The following is a 21,687-nucleotide window of genomic DNA, read 5'->3' as shown; positions in this document are numbered from 1 at the left end:
ACAGTGTAATACTTAAAACATCTAAAGAATTAGAATAGTATCAAATTAATCACTTTATTTCACCCACTCACCCACCACCAAAATCAATATCCTCTGGAGCTCTAAACATTCCAACAGGAATTACTTTAACAAGAGTTATGAATATACATTGCTTTTATTTGATTTTATTGAAACTGTATTTAATAAAAAGCTCTGCATCTCGAATACTTCCTTTGTAGAATATTTACTATTGGTGCACCAGCCTTTCAAAGGGAACTGCATGTTCTTTAAATAAATAAATCAATACCCTACTTTGCTCTTATATAGTGATTTCCATACATGTATCTCAAAGTGCTTTACCAAGTCCATACAAGCCCCATTTTACACACAGGTTAAACCAATAGAGACTTGCCCACGGTCATGAAGTGAAAACAGAGTAGAGTGGCTTGGCTTGACTAATACAAGACCCTCAGGTACCATGGTGACGAGAACAGTACAAATACATAAGAGTGAGAGAAGCAGTAAGAGAACGCAAGTCTTATCTCCCAGCACTTCTAGAGCATGCACAGCTGCTCCTTTCAAAAGTTAGCCTCTAAAGAGCTTTCTGTACCTTTTGTATCCTTTGCTTAAATGATAATTTGAAACTTCTTACAGCCATATTGCTCAGTTTATTTCCACCCCACCATGCCTCTAGGAGCTGCAGTAAAAAAAGGTTAATACTTGTCCTTTTTTTCCATTGGCAGATGAGCACCCTGTTACAAAATGATGAGACTGACGCTCCACGCTTAAAATGTGACCTACTGGTGTCAGAGAGCATCCTAAATATGTCAGTGTAATGTATAAAAGCAACTACGCCATTTAGTTCAATTCCACTGGTGTAGAACACACATTCTTCTACTTTTTTTAATATCAGATGACCTCAAACTTACCAACATCCTGTCTTACCTAATACTTCTAACAAGTTCTATCAAATGCCATGACAGAATCAGACAGCACTACAGGCAATGAAATCATTCACTAGGAATTCATTTTTTAATCCAAAAATTAGATGTGCCAGACAGTTCTGACATGGTTTATCGTACAGCCTGAGGATCATACGGGCTCTACCAAAGGAATCTAAATGACTGCTGAAGACAAAGCGTATTTACACATATAATAAATAGATAAAATTGCGGTCTGCACTTTGTTTCAGGTTTCAAAGCTAACTTCCGGCCACCGTTCAGAGAAATATTTTGCATTTCAGTTTCTGAGTCACCAATTTCAGCAAGTGCACTGCCTGGAATTACTAAGAATGGGAGCTGATCAAAATATTGCAATTTGATTCAGAAAGTTCTTTTAAATTGCGACACAGGAACTTTTTATGTGGTGACTGGACAGAGAAACTATTTTTGAGCAAATACAGCCATGGGGAAAGCAGGATAAAATACAAAACCATCTTCCACAAAAGTCGAGCTTTCTATTGAAAGTATAGGGCAGTGTCCAGTGTTATTCAGAAATGTTTGGTAGCCTTTTCCCAAAAGCTGCTTCCATTCTCCTGGTTAAGAAATATAAAACAATATGTACACTTCAGAAACAAATCTGAATCACGGAGGAACGAAAAACATTCCTGAAAAGAATCTGCTACGAAACTGAAATTCGGAGACCGCCGCAGTGTTGTGTCTAAGTTGAGTCATCAGTTCCCTTTACACCCTAATAATCGTCGGCACTTTGATCAGAATGACTGATCTGAATGCTACTTTGTGTTTGTATTTTTAAGAGCTTCCCTATGTAAACAAGCGCACTATCATCTTGCGGACAGGGTTACATTTGTGGAATCATGGGGAACAGCTGTCAGAAACAGATATCGCTCTCTTCAGTCAACCTAGCATATTCTGAATCACTTTAATTGTGATACAAAAAAGGCAGCCCAAAATCATAGCAAGATTATGCCACCAACTCTAAGTGTTAGCAGCATGATCTTACTGTACTTTCCTTGGACAGTGTGCTATTAAGATTAAATTTAAAGTCTCCTTGAAGGAACTCCTCTGGAAAGTAGCTCATGGGAATGTGGAAGGACCTCTGTTCCCTTCAGCCCTACAGTGAAACCAGTTCTGCTAGCAAAAGACAAAGAAAGAAAAAGAAAATTATTTAACACATTTTAGAGCAGGGAGGGACTGGACTCTCACCTATTAACATAAAGAGCAGCTCTATAGGGTCATAGGAACTGTTCATAAGAACGGTCATACTTGGGTCAGAGCAATAGTATTTCCCGTCCAGTATCCTCTCTTCTGACAGTGGCCAGTGCCAGATGCTTCAGATGGAATGAACAGAACAGGGCAATTTATAGAGTGATCCATCCCCTGTCATCTAGTCCCAGCTTCTGGAAGTCAGAGATTTAAGGATACCCAGAGTATGGGGTTGCATCCATGACCATCTTGGCTATTAGCCATTGATGGACCTATCCTCCATGAACTTATCTGGGGTGTTTTTTTGTTTTTTTTTAACCCAGTTATACTTTTGGCTTTCACAACCACCTCTGACAACACACAGTCAACCTGTGGCACTCGTTATGTGAAAAAGTACTTCCTTTTGTTTGTTTTAAACCTGCTATTTCACTGAGTGGTTCTTGTGTTATTTGAAGGGGGAAAATAAAAACTTCTTTAGTCACTTTCTCCACACCATTCATGATTTTATAGACCTCTATCATATCCCCCTTTAGTCATCTCTTTTCTAAATTGAACAGTCCCATTCATTTTAATTTGCCCTCAAATGGAACCTGTTCAAGACCCCTTATTTTTTGTTGCTTCTCTGTACTTTTTCCAATTTTAATATATATTTTTTGAGATGGGGCTAACAGAACTGCAGGCAGTATTCCAAGTGTGGGCACACCATGGACTTATATAGCGGCATCATATTTTCTATCTATCCCTTTCCTAGTGGTTCCTAACATTCTGTGAGCTTTTCTGACTGCCATCGCACCTTGGGAAGATGTTTTCAGAGAACTATCCACGATGATTCCAAGATCTTTTTCTTGGGTGGTAACAGCTAATTTAGACCCCATGATTTTGTATGTATAGTTGGGATTATGTTTTCCAATGTGCACTGCTTTGCACTTATCAACACTGAATTCCATCTGCCATTTTGTGACCCAGTTTTGTCAGAACCAGACAGGGAGGATGGGGGGGGGGAAACCCACTATGGTGAAGAGACACCAATAGTGAGGAGAGGGAGAGGATACTGGGTGGTGCACCAATGTCTACAGGCACCATATGTTAACTCACAACTAAATGCAGTCTTTGTTGCTCCTTAGGCCAGTAAGATCTAGGAGTATGAATGAGAGTGTACACTGAGCCTTTAAGAGGTTGCACTTTACATTCTCTATAGTAACATATCCTCAAATGAATGATGGAAGGATCAATATTGACGGGCTGCAGAGGGAACCATTTCCAGCACTTCATAGTAAGGCTTTGAGAGATGAGAAGAACATAAGAATATTAAGAGCCTCTGAAAAGAAAAATGAGCATGAAATAAAAAAGAGGTTGCACTGAAATTAAGAGGGGAAAGGAAGGGACGATCAATAGAAATAAGAGGAGAAGCAAAGGCAGGAACAAGGAGGGTGCTGGGGCAGGTAGAGAAAATACACAAAATTCAAAAGGAGTAGGTGTGGGGAAAGGAGAGGGCAGAGATGAAAAAGCAAAGAGGAAAAAGAAAGGTGACTTGCTGGCTGGAAACTAATAAAATGCGTCCGAAAAGTTTGCTTGGATGGGAACACAAGGGTATTTCAACAGAAACATGTAATGAGTGTGTATGATGGGAAAACATCTTAATGCAAGCTCTTATTCAAGCCCTTTAACATAGCATGTAACTGGAAAGTAAAGCTGGTTAATGAAAGAAAGCTACAACAAGATTATAAGATTGCTTCTCATACATTTATTTAGACTAACTTAAAACCAGTGGGTAGCTTCAATCTTCAAACTATCATTTAGGGATTCCTAAAAGGGATCTTTCATATGTTACCTGAGAACATTACAATAGTTCACGTACTTTCAACTAAATTTGGAAGGAAATGGATGGAGACATTCCCATATTGCAGGTAGGAGACAGATCGTGCTGGCCAGATCTGAAAATGGCCTGTGCATCTAATTAGTTCCCTGTATCAGTATGGACAACCAGGTTTAGCAAAACACAAAGCAACAGGGCTTTTTGACCCTGACTTCCATAAAGCGTTTGAAGTTTATTGCTCCAAGATACAAGGTAAACTAAAAAGAAGGTAAGAGTAAAAAAAGAAACAGGGATTAAGGGAGAGGTACAATGATTTTGGAAATCAAGCAGGCATGCAATATAGACTTAGCAGCTGGCTTCAAGAAAGCACTCCCAATACTAACAAAACCTTTCCAGTCTAGCGCTGCATACCAGTGGGTGGTGTACAAACATACATAAATGTTAACTTTGCTGTAGAATAGGCAGGCAAAATGTGAGGTGAGTCATTTTGTCTGTTGTGGTTCCTGTTTAGTTTATTTTGCAACAACTCCTAAATACCATGATTAAAAAAAAATAAGGGCATTAGAGAATAAAATAAAAGATTCCTTATAAAGACGAGAACAGATAAAGGCAGTTAAAAATAATTAATGCTACCTTGTAATCTCTCTCTGCTTCTCTATACCAATGTAATTCAAACAGAAAACATGAGTACAGATTTTATTCCCCCTCCGCCCTCCATTTCATCCTATATGCAAAAGGAAAATTTCAAAATTTTAAAAAAATATATGCATACCAACTGTGTCACAGTGCTGAAGTCTTTTATTTCTTTCAAGTTGTTCAGTAAGTATCAATATGGATTAATCTAGTAGAGGGATCAGCAACCCTGGCGGGCCGAGCCATTTACCTGCCACGTCCACAGGTTCGGCCAATCGCGGCTCCCACTGGCCAAGGGATGTGCTGGCTGCCGCTTCCTGCAGCCCCCATTGGCCTGGAGCGGCAAACCGCAGCCAGTGGGAGCCGCGATCGGCCGAACCTGCAGACGCGGCAGGTAAACAAACCAGCCTGGCCCGCCAGGGTGCTTACACTGGTGGGCCGTGTGCCAAAGGTTACTGATCCCTGATCTAGTATCAAAATACATTCTGAAATAGTTTTTAATTTTTTTTCCCCCACTTGAAATTCTCAAGTAAAGAATCACACAACCTCACTACTGTTGGTGAAAGAGCCCTTTTCTTTGTATTTTAAATATTTGTTTATTATTGTGTTAGCGCCTAAAGAATGTCAGGCATCCTCCTCCCCCCCTCCACACACACACCAAAAAGTTCCCTGACCCAAAAAGTTTACTTTGGTCACATGGAAAAACCTGAGGGTTTCTCTGTCCCTCTTCATCTCTCAATCTCATCTGAAAACCTGCCCATTAATTTTCTTCTCATTCTACTATTACTTATCATTGTAGCTGTGTTTTTTAATTACATGAAGGTGTTTGGGGTAGAGTTTGTATGGTGGATGTTGTACAACACAATGTTGTGGTGTATTATTGTTCATGTTCACCGGTGAGCAGGACCCAACAATAGTATATCACTAGGTGCAAAAGTCTCTCTTTGTCTTTGCCAAATAATAGTATTTCAGACAGAAAATTCCATCACTTCTCCTTAAGTTCTGCAAGCCAAACACTTATTCAGTGCTCCCTTTGACTTTCAGATAAACAAAATCCTACTGTATCCTCTGCTGGACATCTGTGTACATTAATGGAAAAACTGATGAGAACTTAGGTAAAGAAGCCCTCCTTGATTATTGTACACATGGTTATAAAAGCAGGTGTAAATCTGCCAACAAACGTTTCTATGCAGAAACTGACATAAGACAGCTTCCTATTCGGTAAATAGTAAGAGGAAGTTCTGAATAAATATTTGCTCCCCCATATTTATTTTTTCTACTCAGATTTAGGTAAGACAAGAGGATGTTTTATGAGTAAGCTGATTTCAGTGTTTATCCAGTCTATATAATTGGGTCCATAACATAACAGGGCTTCTGGTCTCAGAGATGCACTATGGATTCTATTGCCATCATAATGAAACCAACAAGTTCACTTCTCCTTTTATTTTACAATCACCTGAAGGACGTATTGTAATGGCAGAGTTAGTCATGTATTGGTGACTTAAGAATATTAGGCAATATGCTTCAGTCACCAATCTCTACCTCCATTTAAAATGGTTAAATTGAAAAGAAAACAGTAACTCTCCCACTTGGAGGCATGATGAGCATGTTGTGGCTATCTAACCAAAAATTAGTAGGCATCAGATTACATACAGTAAACTCATTACTGTAAAAAACAAGAAACAACTGTCCCCCTCTCCAGACACTTCTCCTATTCTTCTTGCTCTCCAGCAAGATAAAACTTTATTGATCTCCAATCCTGGATAAATATGTTGAGTCTTGGCTATCAGTTACCCACTGTTACAGAGGAAAACTACCTTTTCAATATGCAGATAAGGGCTTGTATACACAGTGGGGTAATGTGCCTTACAGGGATGTGATTTCTGAGTGAATTACCGTATATACTCATTCATAAGCCAAATTTTTTTAGTAAAAAAGGGAAGCACCAGAGAAGGGGGTCGGCTTATGAATGGGTATAGAGAGGGAGAGGTGGGACACAGCCCCTCCCCCCAACAGAGGGAGCAAGGAGAGGCAGCACAGCCAGCAGGGAAGAGGTGGGGCCAGAGTTTCTCTGTTTCTGGACACGCTGCTCTCCCCAGAGCCTCTGAAGCAGCTGCAGCTCCAGGGCTGGCAGGCTGTGGCCGCGCCCCCCAGAGCAGGCTGTGGCTGCATGGCCTGGCTCAGCCCGCTGGAACATGCTGCAGCCACGCCGCCCAGTCTGGTCCGCCGGAGCAGGCTATGGCCACACTGCCCAGCCTGCCGGAGCAGCTCCTGCCAGGCCAGAGACATCCTCCCCTGGCCATCCCCAGATAAGGTGGGGAGGGATGGGATGGGGAGAGTGTGGAGGGTCCCGGGCTAGGGGTGGGGTCATGTGGGAGGTGGTCACAGGGGTTACTCCCCTGACCCCCAGCTTCTCCCCCCCAAATCATTTCCCCACCTGTTGCCTTCCTGGCCCATCAGGGTAAGCAGCTGGCGCACTGAGACATTTGTTTACTTAGGTTTACCTCCGTGCCTGTGGACGCTCAAGGTAAACAAATCATCTCGGCCCACCAGCGGCTTATCCTGATGGCCTGGGAGCCAAAGTTTGCTGACCCCTGAATTATAGGGTCGGCTTATGAATGGGTCATAAAAATTTTCCATTTTTACTTATTCATCTTGGGAGGGTCAGCTTATAAACAAACCGGCTTATGATTGAGTATATACGGTAATATGTTGCACATTAATTGGTCCCGTAGACCCTGCTGGTGTGCTCTAAAGGTTCTCAAGTGCCCTTTGGCATAGTACTGTCCCAAACAGCACCACATTAAAGCGTACTAGTGCATACCATCAGCATCTACGTGGACCAATTAATGTACAACACATCTGTGCACTTCAGAAATCAAACCCTTATAGTGCATGTTGCTGCTCCATGTAGACAAGCCTTAAATGACTTTAATAACTGGTTACTTCCAGTAAGTGTGTGGTACTAAAACAGCAATGGACAACTAATCTAGCATCAATTTTTTTGAGCTTTACTAGACTAAGATCTCTAGTTTCCCTCTAACTCTCCACTGCTTCCCACTCAGTTGTTCATACTGTAATACAGGCTGCTCCAAAACCCCACTCCTGTGAAGACTAGCAGCACTGATTCACAGAGGCCAGACAAGTGACTCATAACTAAGGTAGAGGGAGGATGAGAGAACAAACAACACGTGAAAGAAGTGTAGTCACACTGCTTAATGTGCTATTGGAAGGTGCTCAGATATAAGGTAGTGAGCATGCTTTAAGACTCTATATAGAACAGAACAGAAGAAAGCTAATGACAAAAGTGCCAGTGCTGTTAGATATACATTCAAGTGGTGGGGAATCCTTAAGATAGCTACAAACTGAATTTATTGAATAGAAACATGACTTTTCTCTTATTTGAGAATATTCTTTCTTCAAACTTGGAGGTTTGGAGAAAACAAATAGATCAGATCCAGCTGCCTCCTTCAAACCTCCACCTCTCCCTCCCTGGATCTGATTCTGATTCTTTATTAGTGTAAATCAGGAGCTGCCCAATTGAAGTCAATAGAATTGCACCAGTGTTAAAGTTCAGAATCAGGTTCTCTGGATCATCCTGATTAAAGACAAATGGACAAGTTTTCCCTTTCCTTCTCCTTCAATGGGATATAAGCATTTGCAGAAGTGCTCTACTGAATTGGGGCCTGAGTAATAAAGTAAAAAAGTAACATGGTGCTAGGAGGAAAGTGGGGAGCAATTATAGAGGAGTGCTGGGCTATTGGGTGGGGCAGAGCTTTGGGAGGCTGAAGGAAAAGTCAGGAAAGTTACTTGATGAGAGAGTGTCCATGGATCACGTATCAGAGGGGTAGCCGTGTTAGTCTGGATCTGTAAAAAACAACAGAGTCCTGTGGCACCTTTAAGACTAACAGATGTATTGGAGCATAAGCTTTCGTGGGTGAATGCCCACTTTGTCGGATGCATGGTAACATGCCAACGAAGTGGGCATTCACCCACGAAAGCTTATGCTCCAATACATCTGTTAGTCTTAAAGGTGCCACAGGTCTCTCTGTTGCTTTTTCCATGGATCACAGTAAAACAGTGAGGCAGGAAGAGCCAGACTGAATGCAGTTCAGAGACAGGGGATAAATACGAGGAAGGAGGAACTGGAAGCGGCAAGAGACAAGGGATGAGTTCCAGGCTACCATGCCTGGAGGCTACAGAGCATGATATGTGGGGAAAGGAGAAAACTGAAGAAAAGGGAAGTGGATAGACATAGTCAACAGGAGGCATCTGGAGTTCAGTGAGGATGAGAAGACGGAGATGTAAAAACCATAAATGGTAGACAGCTTAATAGAGGCAGAGTAGGAGCTCATGAGGGAGCAGAAAGAGGGACGGAGGAGTAGTAGGAGATAGGAATTTAAAAAAGACTGATGGTAGGAAAGTAAGGAGGTATGGCAGAGATGGGAGGACAGTGTGGGTCTGTGCCGGGAACCAGGATTAGGAGGACGGATGTCACCAGCAGCTAAAAGGAAGTTTCAGAGGAGCAGGTGAGTAGAAGATTTTGAAAGTGAAGAGGGGAAAGCAACAGAAATGTGGGAGAACAGGAAGAAATACAGTTAATAAGAGCAGTGACTGGGTGACAGAGGGGAAAGATGTAGAAATGGAAATTGGAAAAGAACAGAAGAGGAGGAGATTAAAAAAAAAGGATAAAGAGCATGTAAGAAGGGAAAGAGTTGCTGTGCCGGAATCAGAGGTCAAACAAAAATGCCCCTCCAAGTTGAGCATGAGCCTGCCTGCAACTCTGGGCCCCGACTGTAAAGTAGCCTTCCTAGTATTTTGGAGAATGAAGCGTTCAAAACGTTCTGTACTCTCTTCTAAAAGAAAAAGGACTCAAGCACTTGTGGGAGAACTGTCACTAACAGGTAAAATTGCATATAAAAGGTCCCTTACATATCATTTCTGACTTCTTAAATCAGAATTAGCATGAGAACTGTGTTACATTCATATCAAAATCTCCAAAATGAGTATTTGCTTAGCAGAGGCTAAAAAGAGGAACAGAGAGGTTAAAAGGCCAGCTGACCCACTTAATTTCTATTCAAGGTAAGTTTCAAGCTCTGATGACTGCTACTAAAAGGTCATTTCTGCAAATGTATAGCCTACCAGAAGGTCTTGAAGAAGATGACCTGGCCTCCTTTTTTGTTGCCTTCTTGAATTACTGGAGTTCATCTTCGAGAGATCATTCAGTTTCAAGGCTGTCTTCAGTTTTGCCAGACTTACTACTATCTTAATACGCAGAGATATCTGCGTACAATCCAAATACTGTGAATGGCTACATTTTTGGCATGTGTGCACATGCAAGTATGTGAGTATCCAATAGATACAGATGTCTCAGAAAACTGTGGAGAGAAGGTGATGGCAAGAAGCAAAGCAGGGCAATGGGAAGAAGAGGGGTTAGAGCCAGCTGACGCTTAAAACAGCTGTCACTACACGGTAGCATCTAATTCTTTTAAAAAAAGAATCTGTGTTACTAGAAATCTGGTCAAATGGTGGGATTTATGTACAAGTTATTTGGGGAATCATCTCCTCCACCGCTAAAATACTGAAATTCAGGAGGCAGAGGTTACTTACCTTGTACAATAACTGGAGTTCTTTGAGATGTGTCCCCCTATGGCTGCTCCATGTCAGGACGTGCATGCATCTGTACACTCTTGATCAAAGATATTTATCCATGGGTCTAAGCCCTAGACACTCTCATACTCTGGTATGAGGCATGTAGGCAGACTACTGCCACTCCAGTTCCTTCTCACCCACAAAAGTCCAGTGAGAGACTGAGACGGGGAGAAGGAGGGCGGGCAATGGAGCATGCATACTGACACACATCTTGAAGGTAAGTAACCTCTACTTCTTCGAGTAGTGTCCTTACCTTGTCAGGAGACTCCCGAGCAGTACCTCCATCACAGAGGAAAGTGTTGAGGTGGCGGATTCAGCATGATTCGTAGAACAGCATCAGCAAAGCCACACCAGCTCTGGAAACAGTTAAGAGAGCATAATGCTGGGAAAACGTGTGCAACAAAGACCAGGTGGCTGCCCTGCAGATATCTGAGACAAGCATATTTTTCAGGTGGGCACCAGAGGTAGACTGAGCCCTGATGGAATGAGGAATTACTATCAGAGGGGGATGAACCCCTGAGACTTTATAACAGGACAAGATGCATCCTGCAACCCATTTAGACAGTCTTTGGGAGGAAATTGGATGCCCTTTCATTCGTTCTACAATCGAGATGAAGAGTGTAGGAGATGTCCTAAAGGGCTGAGTCCAGTTGAGGCATCAGGCAAAGGCTCTTTTAACATCTAGTGTATGGAGGCTTGTTTCTTCCTTTGAAGAGTGAGGCTTGGGATAAAACACTCTCACCAGAGAGCCAACTAGGAGCCACGCTTCGAGGTGAAGCGCTCAGAGGTGGGGTGGATGATGGATCCCGACTCCTGGATGAGGAGAGTTGCTATCAGGGGAAGACAGAGGAGTGGTTGCAGGGGCATACAAACTACAGCTCTGCAAACGACACCTGGCTTGGGCATGCCGGTGCTACGATGGCTATGAATATCTCCTGTTTCAATTTGTTCAGGAGAAGCATGAGGGGAATAAGCATATAGCAATACACAAGGCTAAGGAGTGATCAGGGCAGTCTCTCATTGATTTGTGGTGGCTCCTTTCCCTCAAGCAGAATCATCTGCACTTCGGACTGGATGGAGTTGCAAAGAGATCTATCTCTGGATAAACCCAGAGACAGACATTTCTTTCTGAATACCTTGTTATCCAGCTTCCATTTGTGGTCAGTGCAGAAGTGTCTGCTAAGGGAGTCTGCCGCTACGTTCTGTCGTCCTGTAGATAAGCCACTGAGATCTCTATGCAGTGTGATATGCACCAGTTCCATAGTTTTACAGATTTGGTGCAACAGGACTAGGATCTTGCTCTTCCTTGTCAATTGACATAATACATTGCTGCTCCGTTATCCAGCACTACTCTGATTGGGCAACCTCCGGTATGGGGTAGGAAGTGCTGGCAAGCATAGTGAACTGCTTTGAGTGCTAGCATGTTGATATAGAGGATCACCTCCTGAGGTGCCCATTAGTCCCAAGCTGTGAGGTTCTGGGAATGAGAGATCCAGTCTATCAGGGAAGCATCTGTGGTGAGGATGAGCCTCATAAGAAGAGGCTGTAGGAACGGAACTCCCATGCACATTTTTTTGGATTCCTCCACCAATCTAAAGAATCAAGGACTTTCTGAAGTACAAACAGCTTTTTGGATAGATTGTGCTTGCTGGGGATGTCAAGTGCTTGACATCAAGTGCGCAGTCTTGGTAAGGGTGTCACAAATGTACTGGCTTCCATATGGCCCAGAAGTTGTATGCAAGCCCTTACTGCATTTCACTGGCTTTGCTGTATTGTTGAAACAAGGTTAGACATTGTGGCAAAACTGTCCTTAGACAAGTAAACCTTGGTAGCGGAAGAGTGATCCTGATGAAGCCTGTGTGTTGAGTGGGCATGAGAGTAGACTATTCCACATTGAAGCGGAGGCCTAGTGAGTGGAACAGAGCTGTGCCTTGAGAAATAGGCAACCTTTCAAGAGCCAATTGTCCAGATAGGGAAAGGCAATTATCCCCATCTAGTGAACACTGGCCGCGGCAGCCGACAGAACCTTGGTAAAGACCCTTGGGGCAGCGGAAAGGTAGGACATGATGCTAGTAGTGGTCCCTGCCTACCACGAAACTTATGAATTGTTTGTGTGAGGAATGTATAGTGATAAAGAGTCCTGAAGCCTGAGGGGAAACAAACCAATCTCCTGGCCTGGGTGCAACATACAATTTGTAAAAGTTCTAAACATTTGAGGAAAAAAATGCTATAAAACCACAAACTTTCACAAATTCCATGTACTACATAACTGCTTATTGGGCAGCTAAAACTATCCACAACATATAAAGATGCATCAGGAAAACACATGTGCTCTTCTGCTACCACAGCCTTTCGCTAGCTTGTGTGTGCCGAGCCATCAAATAACAAAATAACATGAAACTTAAAATGTATAAAGCAACTGAACAGCTGCAAAATATTTAATACCACTCAGCAGCTGAAAAAACAATTGCTTATAGAAGATACTCAACATTATTCAATAGTTGGAAAAAGCTACTTGTGAAACAATTAGCATTTACTTGGCTGCTTAAAAATATTGTAGGTACGTAACAGTTCAGACCACTCAAGAAGCTGGACAAGCAACCTTTTCATATTCTTGAATGGACATATAGCCCAACTCAAAGACATGAAATCTAAGGCTGTATTGGAATTGAGAATCAAGGTCTTTGGAAAGCTGAGATTTCACAGAATCGTTACAATTGCTACAGCAGTACTTTCCCTGGGATACCTGGTCTGAATCTGGTTTAGGATTGAGTCGTGACTACTTCAGGGTGAGTTATATACACAACTGGATCAAAAATACGATCCAGCTTTTTACTATGAATGCCAATAAGGCTGAAATACAATAATAGATAAGAATAAAAATATAAAATAGCATTAAACCAACTTCTATTTAAAATCAATCATAACAGTTATTTAGTATTTGTATTGCGGTGAAACCGACTGGGCCATTTAGGATCAAGGCATCCTTTTCTTAAATGCTTTAGCATCAAACAGGACAAGACAGAAGAGCTTACACTTCAAATAGACAAGAAAATTTATAAGCAAATGTCAAAGGTACATATCTTGATAGGTTTTTATTTTAAATATAATTTTCCACAAACCATTTTCCCACTCTATTCCTCTGTCAAGGTGCCTCAGCCAACATGTTCCACCATTACACCAATGAATGGGTCCTTCTTCTACCTTGCCTCCACACAGATACAGAATCAGGCTTGGCATGGCTTTGCCAAAGTGCTCTATAGATGTACAGCACCAATGAAATGGCTGCCTGAGGGATAGCTGGCAGACACAGCCCAATGCAGAACCGGAGAGGGGAAATTCTAGTCAAGCTCATCAGGACAAGTTTTATTCTCACATGAAGTGTCCACTGTCTACACCAGGGATCAGCAACCTTTGGCACGCGGCACGCCTGGCCGCTGCTTCCTCCAGCCCCCATTGGTCTGCAGCGGCGAACCGCAGCCAGCGGGAGCCGCGATTGGCCAAACCTGCAGACGCGGCAGGTAAACAAACCGGCCCGGACCACCAAGGTCCTTACCATGGCAGGCTGCGTGCCAAAGGTTGCTGATCCCTGGTCTACACAGGGCAGAAAGGATTTTATTTTTAAAAAGACTTAGTCCAGAAAAAGTAGACTGAATTGATCCAATGTATTTACCTGAAGAGGATGAAGGACCCAGTGAACTGTGCTGGGATTTAAAACTTTTGATACAAGAGTCTACCTTGTAAGGGCTGAGCGCTCCAGCCCAATCCAGCAAAGCACTTAAAACACATGCTTAACTTCAAATGTGAGCGTTACACTTGGTAGGATCGCGTCTTAGGTCACTTTACCCCGCCCCTGCCCTTCAGCTGAGAGGAGACAATTGTTGTTACAAGACCATTTTGAGGAACTTACAGTCGAAGTAGTAGTAAAAGAGTTATGAATATGTGTTGTATGCACAATAATCACAAAATGGAGGGCAATGTAAATAGGAAAGGAGAAAGTATTTTTAATTAAAGCCATAGCCACACCAAAATTGGTTCTACTTTGGAAAGTGACTTTAAAAATGGCTTTGGGAAGTGGTTCCATTTTTTGTGTGTGGGTGCCTTAATGATTTCCAGAGCAATTTTGCTGAGTTTATAAGACAAAATATGCTTGTAACTGCCACACCCATATACTCAGCCTGAAACCTGAAAGGGGAACTACGTTCTTTTTGGTTCATGCATCATCAGCATCAATAATGGAGAACCCTCGTTTATAACTGGGTGAAATATTCTGGCCTGTAACATACAGGAGGTCAGACTAGATGATCTAATGGTCCCTTCCGGACTTAAAAATCTGCCAGTGAAGGAATTGTTTGGAAAAGCAAATCACAGTTTACACCTGTGGAGCACGTCTGCATTAGGGGTTTGCAGTGGAGAACACTATAATATACTGCTGCAAAACACACAAATACAAAAAGATCAACCTATTGAAGACAACACCATTGTCATTTATCTGACAAACACACTGAGGTGGCAAGGGGCAAAGAGATCCACGTGGATTTTTCTTTATATTTCTTTTTAAATTTAAGTGTATGCACTTGTTCCTAGAACAATATTTTGCCACTGTATCCAGGAGCTTCAAAATTAGCCAGCAAAGTTCTGGAAATGTTTCCAAGGGATGAGTCTTAGATAAGTGCTCTAGATGCTACAGTTAAATAGACAGCATATTGAACTATAAAACTGTAAGGAGAGATTCCAAAAAACAAACCTCTTTATACTACTTGTGCAAAATTACTTACCCAACATACAGCCCCTGGCAACTCTTTTCAGGCAAACAAATTGCTGCTTTAGGCAGTTTACTATCTCCAACTGGATGTTGTGTGGCTCAACTTTTTTGCCGTAAGAAACACCTATAGTTATACCTAGAAACGGAAACAAAACCAAAATCTTTTGTAAGAAATATGCAAATTTAGTAGTCTTTTTGTTCACCACATTGGGGCAAAAGAAGCTTGATGGGGAAATTTATAAAATTCTCAAGCCTCCTTTTACAACAAACACAACTACAAATCTAACTACACCCAGGAACAAAAAATAAAGGATTTTATGCATCAAAGAAGCTAGCAAGCTACCAAGCCTCGCATCTGCTGTTGTAAAGAACGTAAATGCTTATAGAGAGAGTGGGGGAGGGCTGCTCAGAACTGGAGACAGTTGAAATTCTTTGAATTTAAAAAACTTCGATTAATTTTTTGTGAAAAATATTTGCGATTTTGTAACCATTTCATGTAGAGCAGGTTGAATTTTTTTCCAACATTAAAAATTTAAATGTCAAAAATTAGCAAGACGTTTTTAATGTTCTTCAGCCAGCTCTGCCTAGAATGTTCTGAAACAATAGTGAGGTGAAATGCAAACTCTATTACAGTCAATGGCAAAACTCCTACTGACTTCAGTGGGGCCAGGATTTCATGACTTGGGTTTAGATTAAAATATACTGAACAAAGAGAAAAAAGAAGTACCATTGTTGATAAAAGGCAGAAAGGTTTTTTTTACAGTTATGTTCTTTAATTATTAGGAGTGTTAGCAATTCAGTGATTAGTCAAATTAATGCAAACATGTATGCTCATGTTGGGAGGCTACTGTTGCTTGATTTAAATCCATTTGAATTTGTCAGTTTATGTCTGAATAATCGCTTTCGGTCTTATTTGTGAAATTAATGTGAATTCTTACAAAAGAGACTTGCTATGGAATTACCAATCAAACTGACATTTACAAAAACAAATCTACTTTCAAACTGAGAAGCCAAAAAAATAAGAAATAAAAAAAACCCATGGCCATCTCTAAGTCATGACATTCTTCCTGTAATTTTGGAAAAGCAGGTACTGACCAAATTTCTGGTAGTCACAGTGATTAATAACATGAAGTGACACAGTATTCATTCATGAGGTGCATCATAGTCCTTGAAGCTGTTTCCGTAGAAACTCTGAATTCAAGCAATACCGAGATGCTTCATGACTCAGCAGAAAAAGGCTAACAGTGGGTGCTAATCTGTTGCAGGCAGCAAAGGATGATTTTATCAGACATTTCAAACTGAAAATCCTGACAAGATTCAGCAGATGTGAACCTACACTGAACTTCTACTCACACCAAGATTTTAAAAGAGGCTTTGCTACATTGATACAGCAACATTTTGCTCAAATGTGTCAGACTTTTAATACTATATACAGGATAAAACATTTGCCTACTGCTGGGACTTTTGCTGCTGTCTATGATGTGGTCCCCCCTAGGGAATCCCTGCTCCTCAGCTCCCATTTCAACTACTGAGCCATGAGCAGCATGTTTGTATTTCTCTTTCTTTCTGCAGCATGGCCTGTATCTAGCATTATATTCTGTGCAGTTTCTCCTTCCTGATGGCCAAGAAGCGAAACTGTTCCTTGCTCAGACTTAATATGGCTTGCATGGCAGGAATATATTGAGTCCAGGCCAGGCAGGCATCCTCTAGTTCCCCGGCCTTCTTGGACTGTAGTGAAGCCCCTTATTCCATCTGCAACATATCACCTCCTATTGCTGAACTGCTCCTGACAACATTACTACCATAATGAGCCCAGGAAAGAGGAGACAATACAGTCCTTTACCATATTAGCTTTTCACCCATCCATTTTGTCTGTGGCTGCACTCCTTAAATGTTTTAAGTCCTTTTTAAAAAGGAATTACTGGATCCCAATGCACATGCAGATACTGGTCTTGGGGCATATGACTTCAGATGAATTTTTGGAAGTTTAACCCTATGTAAGAGTTCTAAAAAAGGGGGTTTAGTTACCACCTTTAGATACCATACTCATTTAAAAAAGGGAAGGTGATGTCCTAGTTCAAAAGGTATTTTCTAACTTTTGCAGCTGAATCTGATGAGCTAGGAACTTTTATTAAGATTGCTTACTCCTTTAGCTGAATCAAAAACAAAGGCCTTCATTTCTATAGCACTGAAAACAAGTGATCAATAAATATAGACAAATTCCAGATTCCAAAAAGAATAAAGCTGACCCCCGTCTAATCTAGCTGTCTTGGGTGTGTAGAAATAAAGTTTACATCAGACACTTTTAGGACTATGGGTCTGAAAGTCAAGGTTCCACAACACTAGCCGACCTGCTTACTTAACATGAGACACTAGCTGACTGTGAGAGGAAAACCCAAATCCCAAGTGTCAGGGCTTAACTGATTGGTCTGGAAGAAATAAAAGTGCTTCATATTTCTGCCGTTCTATCTATAATACATTTTGTAATAATCAATGAGTTGTTCCGCCTTTTTTTAAGATAGACATCAAGCTTCTGACAACTCACACTGTACAAAAAGTTGCTCACACTGCAGAAAATGTTTGCCACTCACAACTGATGTTCAAAATTAATTCACAGCAGCAGCAGCAGCTGCAGAAAGCTTTGACAAACTGTGTCATGTGTTGACAGAGTCATAAATTGTTAGTTAAAAAAAGTACACTTTCTCTCGTCAGCCACCTCACAGTGAACATTAGGGATGGGTGTAGCATGCAAAGTTTGAGGATTTGCAAGAAGGGCCGGCTCTAGGCACCAGCTTACCAAGCAGGTGCTTGGGGCGGCATGCCCAGTTGTTCGTCGGCAATTCGACGGATGGTCCCTCACTCCCGCTCGGAACGAAGGACCTCCCGCCGAATTGCCAACGCAGATCGCGATCGCGGCTTTTTTGTTTTTGTTTGGCTGCTTGGGGCGGCCAAAACCCTGGAGCCGGCCCTGTTTTCAAGCTTCACAAATATTTGGGGCTCACAAAACATGTTGACCTGTGAAACTTACTCCCCTGTCAGTTAAACCTGTGCTTATTTTCATGAAGATTCAATTCAAAAAAAATTCTTTACTACCTTCCAAGAAGCCTGTGCTATGTAAACAATGAAGAAAGCCATGAAAAATAACCTTGCATGGTGCTCATGCTCTTCTATCTCCCAGCACATTTAGACCTGACCAGTGAAAAATATTCTATATTAACTGTTCATGGCCATGGAAACCAACCAACCACCCACTTTAAATGGAAAAATAAAGCTTACAACAAAGGCTTTTATTGTTTCTAATCACAGTCTAGTTTGTACGCGATATCACAAGTGAATACTTCTGTAAGGTTCCATATGGAAAAAAAAAAGACTGTGGTTGAAACTGATTCATCAGTACCTAGCACACATAGCATATTATAAATAATCTGCCTTGTTTATGTCTGGATAAATCTGTCTTGTTCACACATTTGGTTCAATAACGAGGTAACGCTGCTCCTCATTGATATGTATTCCTCCTCATTGAGAAGTATTCACCTGCTGAAATGCTAACTAAGGGCAGGTCTACACCACGGGGGGAAAAAAAATCGATCTAAGCTACGCAATTTGAGTTACATTAGTAGCGTAACTCAAGTCAACATAGCTTAGATCTACTTACCGCGGGGTCCACACCACGCTGGTCGACGTGAGAAACTCTCCCGTCAACTCCTCTTACTCTTCTCCTTCTGGTGGAGTACCAGAGTCGATGGGAGAGTGATCGGCAGACGATTTAGCAGGTCCTCACTAGACCCGCTAAATCAACCCCTGGTGGATTAATCGCCGCAGCGTCAATCCCACCGGTAGTGGAGATAAGCCCTAAAAGTTCCTACTTGCTCCAAACACGAATAAAGTAAGCCATCAAAAGAAGATAGGAAAAACAATGCCAGGAGAACTACATACATGGATTTCTTTAGTTGAGGATTAAATACTTTTTGCATTGAACTGCTCTTCTCCTCAGTACATTCAAAAATAAATTCAAGGGAGCCTAAAGCGGCGAACAAACCAAAAACTCAGGGTGGGTACTGTGTGTAGAAAAACCATGATGGCAAAAGAAGTTAATCCCAGAGTATAACATAGGTAAGTGATCATTCTCTTCATTATCCAAATCATCTCCACCAGTCTACTCATACATAAATGCAACACAGATAATTTTCAAAATCCAAGATGTTCCACATTTTCTGGAAGCAATCTGGATGTGCTATTGGGGAATTTAAGAATTCAAAAGTTTAATTTGCAACATCAGGCCAGTACGTACACTTTCATTTTTGCTTTCCGGTATTCATATGGACAGCTCACAATACATTTAAGTGGTTAATACAAGAAACTGCACACCACTGCTGGAATGGTTTGCTCAACATATGGCTGAACAGGTGCAGCAGTGATCTGTGTAAGATTTCTTCAAAAGCTGATGCCTGTGCAATCTTGAGTTCAAACTACTGCTGCTACATACTAATGAAATGTTAAATGGAATGAGATTTTTAATGACCTGTTAACTTGGTCACATTGCATAAACAGTTTGCCTATACCCATTTTTCTTGAAAAATGTAACGTTATTTAAGTTAATGTTAACTTACATATCAAACTATTTTAGCAATGTAGTAGAAGCCCTAACTCCTGGTTTTTGAGACTTGATTTCACGTTGGCACTACACAAAACACTAGCATTGCATTGCATGCATGCATAAAGTTGATTTGCACACACACACAGCCACTCCTACTTGTACACAACCTGAATATGCTCCAGTAAAGAATTTCTGCACCACCTGAGACCTTATTCTGACAAGTGAAATTGATTACTCTTCTAAATCTAATGGAAACAGAGACACTGAGACTACTACTAAGCATTACACATTTACGTCATGCGGGCAAGCTGGACATTATCTGTGCTGCTGACTGAAATGATATAATCCATGCTCAATTAGCTTAGATTGCTTCTCTAAACACAAAGCAATCAAGTGAAAAAAACAGCACTACCAAACAGTTCTATATACTTAGAATGCATCACATGAATATACTATACCACTGGGCCCAGTCCATCAAGCCATGAGGTTGAAACAGAAGACAGCCAAAGTATTAACTAGACTACTTCAGCAGTTTGCTAGGACTTTCTTCTGTTCTACACAGATGGTAACATTAATTTTCTTCCTACTGTTGAAAATCTAAATTATTACATTGAAAATTACTGGGATTAGCCAAATTATGGGCCCTGACTCTCCTGTGCACTTTATTGCCACTGGGGGGGGGGGGGGGGGGGATGGGGGGTGGAAGATAAACTCCAAATGGGATGAATCTTTGCATACATTTTTAGTGGAATGTTTGTCTGGTTTTTGTCAAAAGAGTCTGAAATTGAATTTTTTTTTTTAACCCAACTCTACCTGTGAGTACTGAGGGATCCACTGGAAGCCAGGTGCATTACATGGATAGGTCCCTTGTTTGTACCATTGTTTGTTCCTCTCAACCCCGCACCTTTGACAGCTCAACTTCTGCAGGAGGAGGGGATGCCTGTCACTGAAGCTTGTGATGGGGACAGGGGTTCATCAGCATGGGAGCGGAGACCAAGTAAATTACTAGGGACTAAGTATGAAGTAACTTTGCTGCTCTGCCTGCAGGTTGAGGGAAGGAGGGAATCTGCTAGGAAGTTGGTTGACCCGAGAGCCCCACATCCTCCCCATGTTCAGAGCAGTTTCCACGGGGTCAGGAGCACCCCCCGAAGAACACATTCACTTCTATAGTCCCATGCCCTGGATTCCAGAATCAGAAGGGAACATTTGGATCGTATTCTGCATTCCTCATGCCACTCGTATTTAAGGTGATAACATACCAGATAATATACTGTGAAACATAGTGAAACATTGCCTAGATTTGATATTTATATTGAAAATCAAAAGTCCTATAGATGAGACAAGGGAATAGGATTCAGCATTATTACTCCCTGTGTATCATTTTTTCAACTTACAGTTTCTACTATAACCCAAACAATGCAACGCTCATCGGTTTTATCAAAATTTCCTCACTCCCAAGACAAATGACATCAATGGCTAAAAAGAAAGTGGGTAATTTCCCTATTTATGCTGTACAGTTGTCTTCGTGTAATTTAAAGGTCACCACTGTCATCAGCAGTACCGTTGAGAGACATTCCACCCACCAGCAAATAGGAAAGCGGTTAATTTGGACATTCTGATAGAGCCATTCTCCGGCACTTGAGAGGGGAAAAACTCTTTGTTTTTAACTGAGTGGAGGCTTCAAAAACCTCTTTCATTTCTTAACCTTTAAAGGGACTGTGAGATGTTCAAACTGGGCTGAACCAAAACTGAACCTTAACCTGTACTGCTTTACATGTGGAAACTATTGGGAAGGGCCTAAAAAAACCCCATCCCCTCCACCTCCATGATTCTGAAGTGGCTTTCTGCTTCAGAGAAAAAAGCTAAGTGAGGGAAAGGTTGGGTCCCTGTGCATGAAGTATTATATTTATATGTAGCATTAATTATGATGTAGGACACATCAGTGAGGAAGTTGGCCATAAGCACCCAGATAAAAAGCTATCCTTGTTGGTCTATTAAATCTGTCCAGCCTCCTGTTGAATTTGTGCTGCACTGTTCAAACCTAATTAAAATCCTCCAGTTTTGGTAAAGTGTTTGGGTT

The 21,687-nt window shown here is 41.5% G+C and overlaps 1 protein-coding gene across 2 annotated transcripts in view; it reads right to left on the bottom strand.

Annotated features, from left to right (window-relative positions):
* BACH2 (BTB domain and CNC homolog 2) overlaps positions 1-21,687 on the bottom strand; it is a 255,426-nt gene that overhangs the window by 119,462 nt on the left and 114,277 nt on the right. The window contains exon 2 of one of the 2 annotated variants that reach the window (XM_054023809.1): positions 15,024-15,146. The gene's annotated coding sequence lies outside the window, so the exon portion shown is untranslated. Of the gene's footprint in view, positions 1-10,498; positions 10,587-15,023; positions 15,147-21,687 lie in introns of those variants that run through there. The other variant, XM_054023810.1, reaches the window with a different exon arrangement.

Source organism: Malaclemys terrapin, chromosome 3 (assembly GCF_027887155.1).
Source record: "Malaclemys terrapin pileata isolate rMalTer1 chromosome 3, rMalTer1.hap1, whole genome shotgun sequence".
In the NCBI taxonomy this organism is placed as follows: domain Eukaryota; kingdom Metazoa; phylum Chordata; order Testudines; family Emydidae; genus Malaclemys; species Malaclemys terrapin.
Note: the sequence above shows the minus strand (reverse complement) of the source record. Positions and strands in the feature narration are given on the sequence as shown.